The sequence below is a fragment of the Schistocerca nitens genome, chromosome 3 (assembly GCF_023898315.1).
Source record: "Schistocerca nitens isolate TAMUIC-IGC-003100 chromosome 3, iqSchNite1.1, whole genome shotgun sequence".
NCBI lineage: Eukaryota > Metazoa > Arthropoda > Insecta > Orthoptera > Acrididae > Schistocerca > Schistocerca nitens.
The window spans coordinates 452,154,636-452,164,089 of record NC_064616.1 but is presented as its reverse complement, the minus strand read 5'-3'; positions in this window follow the sequence as shown (position 1 = coordinate 452,164,089).

The window sequence follows — 9,454 nt, the reverse complement described above, 5'->3', positions numbered from 1 at the left end:
AGTGACCCTATCTATGACCTTCGCCATATAATGGATACCCGAATCAAGGTCGAAACATACTTAGCTCGGGGTGGCTCTCCACAGTGCAAGCGCTGCCTCAATTTTTTTCATGTGACTAATTATTGTGAGCTACCTGCCAGATGCGTTCGGTGTGGCTCTCCAGAGAACTCCACTGCCGCGATGCAGAACACCGCGAGTGAATGTGGGAAGACAAGATGACCTCTTTTGCACCCCAGACGCGCAACCACTGTAATCTGGTCCGACAAATTCGCCTACCACGGTCGCCGAAACGGCCGCTCCAGAGCTCGCAAGGACTGCTATGTGACCCGTTGGGCAAGGCCGAAATTTTCGTCGAGGCATACGAGTCTGAAAACACCATTGATGACTTGGCCGAAGACGACAACAAGAGGGACACTGCTGACCACACCAGCTGAAGTGAAGATTTTAATCCGCCACCTGGGGACTCGCTCTGGCCCCGGACCGGACGGCGTTACAAGCGAACATATAAAACATCTTCCACGCAAGTCCTTACTGTTGCTCACAAGGGTTTATAACATTCATCATTTGGATTAGCAGCTCTTGTATCTTTCATATTTGCAGTTAGAATTGTTGGATGTAAGGTCTGCCAGTTATGCAAAACTGGCAGATCTTACATCCAAGGGACGGCCTCTGTGGCCGAGCGGTTCTAGGCGTTTCAGTCTGGAACCACGCAACCGCTACGGTCGCAGGTTCGAAACCTGCCTCGGGCATGGATGTGTGTGATGTCTTTAGGTTAGTTAGGTTTAAGTAGTTCTAAGTTCTAGGGGACGGATGTCCTCAGCAAGGTCTCCCCCAGGACTCGCTCCAATCCCCATCTCTTTTCATAGTTTATGTTAACGACTTACCCATCATACCCCAGATCGTCCTGGCTCAGTTTATGGATGACATGGTCTTACTCATTGGTAGCTTGCGGATAACTGCAGCAGTGGGGAGACTACAAAGACAGCTCACGCTGACAGGACAGTCGCATCAGATAATCACATTCGTCTTAACACCGACAAATTTAAGACTGTCCCCTTCACCATCAACAACTTGTATGGATGAACGAAGTAAAATACTTAGGGGTGACCCTGGATAGCAAACTCCTTTTCGTATTCACAACAAGAGGATTCAACTATTATACTTCCTACACCAATTATACCCATAGTTTAGCAATTACCAGATGAATGATCGAACGAAGCTTCGGCCATATCGAGCGACAGTTTTACCTGCTTTTCTTTATAGTTACTCCACGTGGGGAACAACCAGCCCGTCCAATCTTCAGCCACTACAAGGCATTCGAAACAGATGCCTCCGCCTCATCTAAGGAACTCCAAGATAGGCCCGGATTGCCGACCTTCACGTCGAACTGAACATCCCATGCATCTCCGATTACATCACATATGCAACGCAGAAACTCCTTCATAGGATCGATGAACTCATGCCCACTACCCGACACCTGTAATACACTGGCTCTATCGCTCGACAACGGTGGCACCGAGTGTGGGTCCCTCTTGCAATCGCCGGCCGGAGTGGCCGAGCGGTTCTAGGAGCTACAGTCTGGAACCGCGTGACCGCTACGCTCGCAGGTTCGAATCCTGCCTCGAGCATGGATGTGTGTGATGTCCTTAGGTTAGTTAGGTTTAAGTAGTTCTAAGTTCTAGGGGACTGATGACCTCAGAAGTTAAGTCCCATAGTGCTCAGAGCCATTTTTTGAACCCTAGTGCAATCGTCGGGGCCTCCCAGTAACTGGATCCATCTAAAACTAACACCGTTAGTAGGACCATGAGCTACGTGTGAATATAGCTTAAGTAAATCCCTGTACGCAGACATCCCGGAAGCCCAGCCTTAATCCGAGGTAGTAGGTTGGCTCACCTTCCACACACACACACACACAGAGGGACTCTTGCTTCAAACTGATACACTTATCCTTCTTCATCATCCTAGAAAGTTTGTAACGTCATCAGGCAATCACCCTGTATATACATAGACTCCGGCGCCCACAACTTTAACGCTCTGTAGCGTCGTTGGATGACACTTCGGAACATGGGTTCCTATGTAAAACTTGATGTACTAAATTCCCTCTACAACCTCTAAAAGTGTGTAACTTTATTTGTGAAACACCAGTAATATTTCACGATAGAGATTCGTTTCGTAATTACATTTGAATAGAAGAAGAGATGTTTTCGATGCTACTCACCATCACTTAAAAACATATTTACCGGAAAGGTGCAAAAATGAGGCAGTCGATAAAATCATGAGATATGAATATATAGTTTTTTCATAAAGTTTCATAATAGCACAAACTTCCAGAGTGTAACTTATCTTTGTTACGTAGACTGGCAGTTACGTTAAGATTTCTGGCCACTGGGGAAACATTTCTTTTGCAACAAGAATTGGAGCAAATACATCATTTATAATAAGTAACATCGACTACTGCATGTAATACCTCTACTAAATTAACAAGAAAGACCCAGAATCTTTTATAAAACAAAAATGAAAGAAATTGAAAGGAAGTGGACGCTAACCTGCTACCTGCTCATATACAGCTCAAGACGCTCTTAACTAAACTGTAGCTTCGACAGGGTAGTCATTCTTTCGTATATGGTATAAACTGTTTGAAGACTATCTACAAATGTCATTATTGGATATTTGACTAGCTTTTGATAGATGGTCATTGTGCCGTAGCACTGAAATGGTATACTGCTTCTAAACAGCTTACATTCATACACGTACTCTTTGATAAAGAAAACCCGCCAAATACGTTGCTTAACCCGTTGCAAGGGAATAGTCCAATCCGATATGCCGAAACCTGCCCTGAAATTTCTTTTCTAGGAACAATACACCGAAAAAAACATTATGTCAAAATTTAGGTGCTGAGACACATTACAAGCATTTTTTAAAAGTGTTGAAAATTGCCAAATTCCCTGCTCGCCAAACGGCTGGAGAAATGTACACCCCTACCGTAGCTGTAGCAGACAGCGCAAGTGCAACACTGCAGGTGCATAGCCTTGGTTGACGGGGAATTGGTACAACAAATAAAACAGCGTGATCGTCGTATGTAACGCGAAATTCAGTTTCCATTGATAGTTTCTCGGACCCTATTGTTTACAGTTACTGTCTGCTAGAATTTTGCATACATGTAATATCCATAATAATCAGCAGTTGCCTTGGCGATATCGCTAAATATTGACAATGGAGGTAATTGAATTAGTTTTCTTTGTGTTTTTTTCGTATATGCTAGGTAACAGTATCCGTCTTTGTACAGATTCCAGAGTTTCACAGTCATGTGCTGCAGATCTGCATATATGTATTACTCAGAAGTTGATTTCTTGGACATTGATTCGAATGATGTCGACATTTCGTTAGAAATTGTGGAAACATTAGAAGAAGCAGGAAACAGCTCTGACGATTCGGTGAATTGTGGTTCACACGATAACTGTTATGCTAACTAAAGTCCAGAACAAAAATACAGTACCTTGCTAGCCCAAAGAAAACATTACAGCAATAGCTTTCAGAGACCAGAAATGGCTCGAAATTCTATGGTTACATGAAGGAGGGAGAAGAAGCTTACAGTTAAGCAGTGTGCAAAGATGGTTTAGTTTCGTAAAAACTGAACTTAAATTGTATAAAGAAAGAAAGATTTACATAAACTACGAAATATGCACCAAAATGAATCTTATAAAAGTATGAAACTGGTCCCGGCGGAGGTTCGAATCCTCCCTCGGGCATGGGTGTGTTTGTGTGTCCTTAGGATAATTTAGGTTAAGTAGTGTGTAAGCTTAGGGACTGATGACCTTAGCAGTTAAGTCCCATAAGATTTCACACACATTTGAAAAATTTTTTTTTTGAAAAGTATGAAAGATGGTTTGTCCGCAGCTCGTGGTCGTGCGGTAGCGTTCTCGCTTCCCACGCCCGGGTTCCCGGGTTCGATTCCCGGCGGCGTCAGGGATTTTCTCTGCCTCGTGATGACTGGGTGTTGTGTGATGTCCTTAGGTTAGTTAGGTTTAAGTAGTTCTAAGTTCTAGGGGACTGATGACCGTAGATGTTAAGTCCCATAGTGCTCAGAGCCATTTGAACCATTTTTTTGAAAGATGGTTCAAATGGCTCTGAGCAATATGGGACTTAACATCTGAGGTCATCAGACCCCTAGAACTTAGAACTACTTAAGACTAACTAACTTAAGGACACCATACACATCCACGCCCGAGGCAGGATTCGAACCTGCGACCGTACCAGTCACGCGGTTCCGGACTGAAGCGCCTAGAACCGCTCGGCTATTGCGGCCGGCCAGTATGAAAGAAAAACTATTCTACAGATAATAGTAATGCTGGTGAGTCAGTGCACAATGGAGACAGATTTGCGAGACACGGTCCCCTGGATAGCAATTGAGACGAACATTACTGATTTCCAGGCTTCTTCGACCTAGTTAAACAGATTCCGAAAATTATGTGGTAAAGGAGATCACAGAATTTAGAAGCTTACTTCAAGCAAACGAACAGAGGAATGTCATTAATGAGTAATAGTACACAGAAATTCGTAACTGACGTAACACGAAGCTTCTGGTTTGCCCCTAAAATGATGTTGTGGGGCTTATAAGGCCAACCAATCATGTTCCGCCGGAGAACGGTGCGCAGACGGCATTTTCTTTTTCCATTTCAAGCAGAAACAGATACCAGTCACTTTGCAGTTGATAAATACAATGGCACATTCGAATACAACAATCCCTGTGATAACTACTGTATCAATGGTTTACTGTTTCCGCAACTTTGTATCTTTCTTCAGGTATCTCAACGCAAATTAGGGCAAAAAATTTAAAAAACGATTCTTTGGTTGCAAAAGTCTTATTATCGACATAGCAAAATCTGGGAGAATGGGAGAGAATAAGTTTCAATACTATGTCATAAATGTCTTCTTATAAGCTGCAGGAAATGATTCATTGCCTATGTTGGACTCTTGGTCTGGACATAACAACACCTCTTTCTTCAGGAAGACGACGGAAAAAAAATAGTTCAAATGGCTCTGAGCACTATGGGACTCAACTGCTGAGGTCATTAGTCCCCTAGAACTTAGAACTAGTTAAACCTAACTAACCTAAGGACATCACAAACATCCATGCCCGAGGCAGGATTCGAACCTGCGACCGTAGCGGTCTCGCGGTTAGACGACGGAAAGACTGTTAATATAATTCGGATACCAACTGGAGCTAATAGTGTACTTTAGCCTCTCGATAAAGAAATGTTTCTACAGTCTAAAGCATTTTTCAGAAAATTGTTGGACAACATAATTTCTATAGCTCTTTGTCATTTCAGGTTTATCAGCGAAACAGTACTGTTAAACGTCAGACATTTGTACATAGTATGTATGCATCACCACGTTTTATGAAGTTGGTACACAGCACAATGTGCAGAACAACGGCTGCGACCATTACTGCCTCCATCCATGTTCTGCCTAAATAAATTACTAATTACTGTGAAATGTCAGAATGCACTACAAGGTGCGCCTGGTGTAAGAAAAATGTTTAAGCTTATCCATTAGGGATGACTGTTTATTCACTGTTAATGCATAAAACTGCAACCAGTCACTTTTTCTGAAATATTTATTATTTTTGGAACTGGGTTTTGAACCTTTTCAAGCTCATCTTCAGATGATTTTCCGGAAGTCACGTATCTATTTTAAGCAGAATTCTGGGTGTTGGCTCTGTGACAAGAAGCTGGAACATCCTTTAATACATCGCCATGAGTATTGTTTTCTGTCGATTTCGATTCACAATTTAGTTTTGTACCTACTGCGGCAGTATGCGCGGCTACTTACTCAATGACCAAACTGAACTGAGAAACAAATTTTTCCATCAAAATTTCGAAGATTTATTAGTTTAAACAAGTAGTCATCAACCAACCCTACACTCCTCCCAACCCCCCACCTCCCCCCCCCCATTCCACCTCTATCCCTCAGTTTACATCCTAACTGCACTTGCGTCAACGTAAATATCCTACAACAGAATAAATTCTGTGCTTCATTTCTAAATGTCGAAACCCTCTACTGTTAAGATAAATCAGTGCTTTTATATATATATTCACTTTATCTAAAATATAACATACATATTCACAGCTGCAGTCCATTACAAATACTACATAAATCAAAAAAACTTTTGCATCACCCCGGTTCCCAGAACTCCTGAAGATAGACGTTGACTGTGGATACTGTAACAGAGACACAGTCCCTTCCACTGTTCAGAGATGTCGCTAAACCCGCCCAAAGATGTAAACAACCATGCATGAGCAGCACCTATTAGACGGCAGGGGTCCGACAGCCGATCGGTTCCAGTCATTCTACCAGGAAGGAGGTACACCGCTCTTGTTATCTGTAGTTCAACCATGCCCTGACGGGCAATACCGCGGTTCGATCGCGTCCGCATTGTTACTTTGTGAAGGAAGGGCTCTCAACAAGGGAAGTGTGCAGGTGTCTCGGAGTGAACCAAAGCGATGTTGTTCGGACATGGAGGTGATACAGAGAGGCAGGAATTGTCGATGACATGCCTCGCTCAAGCCGCCCAAGGGTTATTGCTGCAGTGGATGATCGCTACCTACGGATTATGGCTCTAAGAAAACCTTACAGCAACGCCACCATGTTGAATAATGCTTTTCGTGCAGCCACAGGACGCCGTGTTACGACTCAAACTGGGTGCAATAGAGTGTATGTTGCGCAACTTCACTCCCGGCGCCCGTGGCGAGGTCCATCTTTGCAACCACGACACCAAGCAGCTCGGTACAGATGGGCCCAACAACATGCCAAATGGACTGCTCAGGATTTGCATCACGTTCTCTTCACCGATGAGTGTCGTATATGCCTTCAACCAGACCGTCAGAGACGTGTTTGGAGGCAACCAGGTCAAACTGAACTCCTTAGACACACTATCCAGCGAGTTACTGGAGGTGGAGGTTCCCTGCTGTTTTGGGGTGGCACTATGTGGGACCGACGTACGCCGCTGGTGGTCATGGAAGGCGCCGTAACGGCTGTACGATACGTGAATGTCATCCTCCGACCGACAGTGAAACCATATCGGTATCATATTGGCGAGGCATTCATCTTCATAGATGACGATTCGCGCCTCCATCGTGCACATCTTATGAATGACTTCATTCAGGATAACGACATCGCTCGACTAAAGTGGCCAGCATGTTCTCCAGACATGAATCCTATCGAACATGCCTGGGATAGATTGAAAAGGGCTTCAAATGGTTCAAATGGCTCTGAGCGCTATGGGACTTAACTTCTGAGGTCATCAGTCCCCTAGAACTTAGAACTACTTAAACCTAACTATCCTAAGGACATCACACACATCCATGCCCGAGGCAGGATTCGAACCTGCGACCGTAGCGGTCTCGCGGTTCCAGACTGAAGCGCCTATAACCGCTCAGCCACACTGGCCGGCTTGAAAAGGGCTGTTTATGGTTGACGTGACCCACCAACCACTCTGAGGGATCTAAGCCGAATCGCCGTTGAGGAGTGGGGCAATCTGGACCGACAGTGCCTTGATTAACTTGTGGATAGTGTGCCACGACGAATACACGCATGCGCCAATGCAAGAGGACGTACTACTGGGTATGATAGATACAGGTGAGTACAGCAATCCTGACCACCACCTCTGAAGGTCTCGCTGTATGGCGGTACAACACGCAATGTGTGGTTTTCACGAGCAATAAAAATGGTGGCAATGATTTTTATGTTGATCTCTATTCCAATTTTCTGTACAGGTTCCGGTTCTCTCGGAACCGAGGCGATGCAAACTTTTTTTAATGTGTGTATAACATTTATGTATATTGCCTCTAGCTGAAATAATCTGCCTTCACTAATATTCCTGGTCATTTTAATGTAAGAACAGAAATACATCAGTTCATTTGAAGTTTTGTTCCTGTTTTTAAATATAAAGTTCATTGTCATACAAACAGCTTTAGTTAATTACAAATACTATAATTTTTATACATATTACCTGTATCTGAAATAAGCAGAATCTACGTTTACTGATATTCCAGATAATGTAAGATCAGAAATAAGTCAGCAGTTTATTTGAAGTTTTGTTTCTGTTCAAATGGTTCAAATGGCTCTGAGCACTATGGGACTTAACATCTGAGGTCACCAGTCCCCTAGAACTTATAACTACGTAAACCTAACTAACCTAAGGACATCACACACATCCATGCCCGAGGCAGGATTCGAACCTGCCACCGCAGCGGTCGCTCGGTTCCAGACTGAAGCGCCTAGAACCGCTCGGCCACTCCGGCCGGCTTGTTTCTGTTATAAATTTAAATGTAAAGCTCATGGTCATACAAACAGTTGCAGTTCATTGCAAATACTATAACTCGGTATTATTTTATTCCTGGGCATTCATGTTAATGCCAGTCTTGATTAAAGTATTTGCTCATAAATTGATTGTGTTATACGTTAATATACGAACAGAAATAAGACATCAGATGAATTGAAGTTGTTCTTGTAGTAATTTAATTATTTATTTATTGATTTTGAGCTCTCATGTGAACGCCAATTTTGATTAAAGTATTTGCCCATGTATTGACATTAATACATGCAAAGAAAAACAAATAATGTCTACATCTACATCTACATCTACATCTACATCCATACTCCGCAAGCCACCTGACGGTGTGTGGCGGAGGGTACCCTGAGTACCTCTATCGGTTCTCCCTTCTATTCCAGTCTCGTATCGTTCGTGGAAAGAAGGATTGTCGGTATGCTTCTGTGTGGGTTCTAATCTCTCTAATTTTATCCTCATGGTCTCTTCGCGAGATATACGTAGGAGGGAGCAATATACTGCTTGACTCTTCGGTGAAGGTATGTTCTCGAAACTTTAACAAAAGCCCGTACCGAGCTACTGAGCGTCTCTCCCGCAGAGTCTTCCACTGGAGTTTATCTATCATCTCCGTAACGCTTTCGCGGTTACTAAATGATCCTGTAACGAAGCGCGCTGCTCTCCATTGGATCTTCTCTATCTCTTCTATCAACCCTATCTGGTACGGATCCCAAACTGCTGAGCAGTATTCAAGCAGTGAGAGAACAAGCGTACTGTAACCTACTTCCTTTGTTTTCGGATTGCATTTCCTTAGGATTCTTCCAATGAATCTCAGTCTGGCATCTGCTTTACCGACGATCAACTTTATATGATCATTCCATTTTAAATCACTCCTAATGCGTACTCCCAGATAATTTATGGAATTAACTGCTTCCAGTTGCTGACCTGCAATTTTGTAGCTAAATGATAAGGGATCCATCTTTCTATGTATTCGCAGCACATTACACTTGTCTACATTGAGATTCAATTGCCATTCCCTGCACCATGCGTCAATTCGCTGCAGATCCTCCTGCATTTCAGTACAATTTTCCATTGTTACAACCTCTCGATGCACCACAGCATCATCTG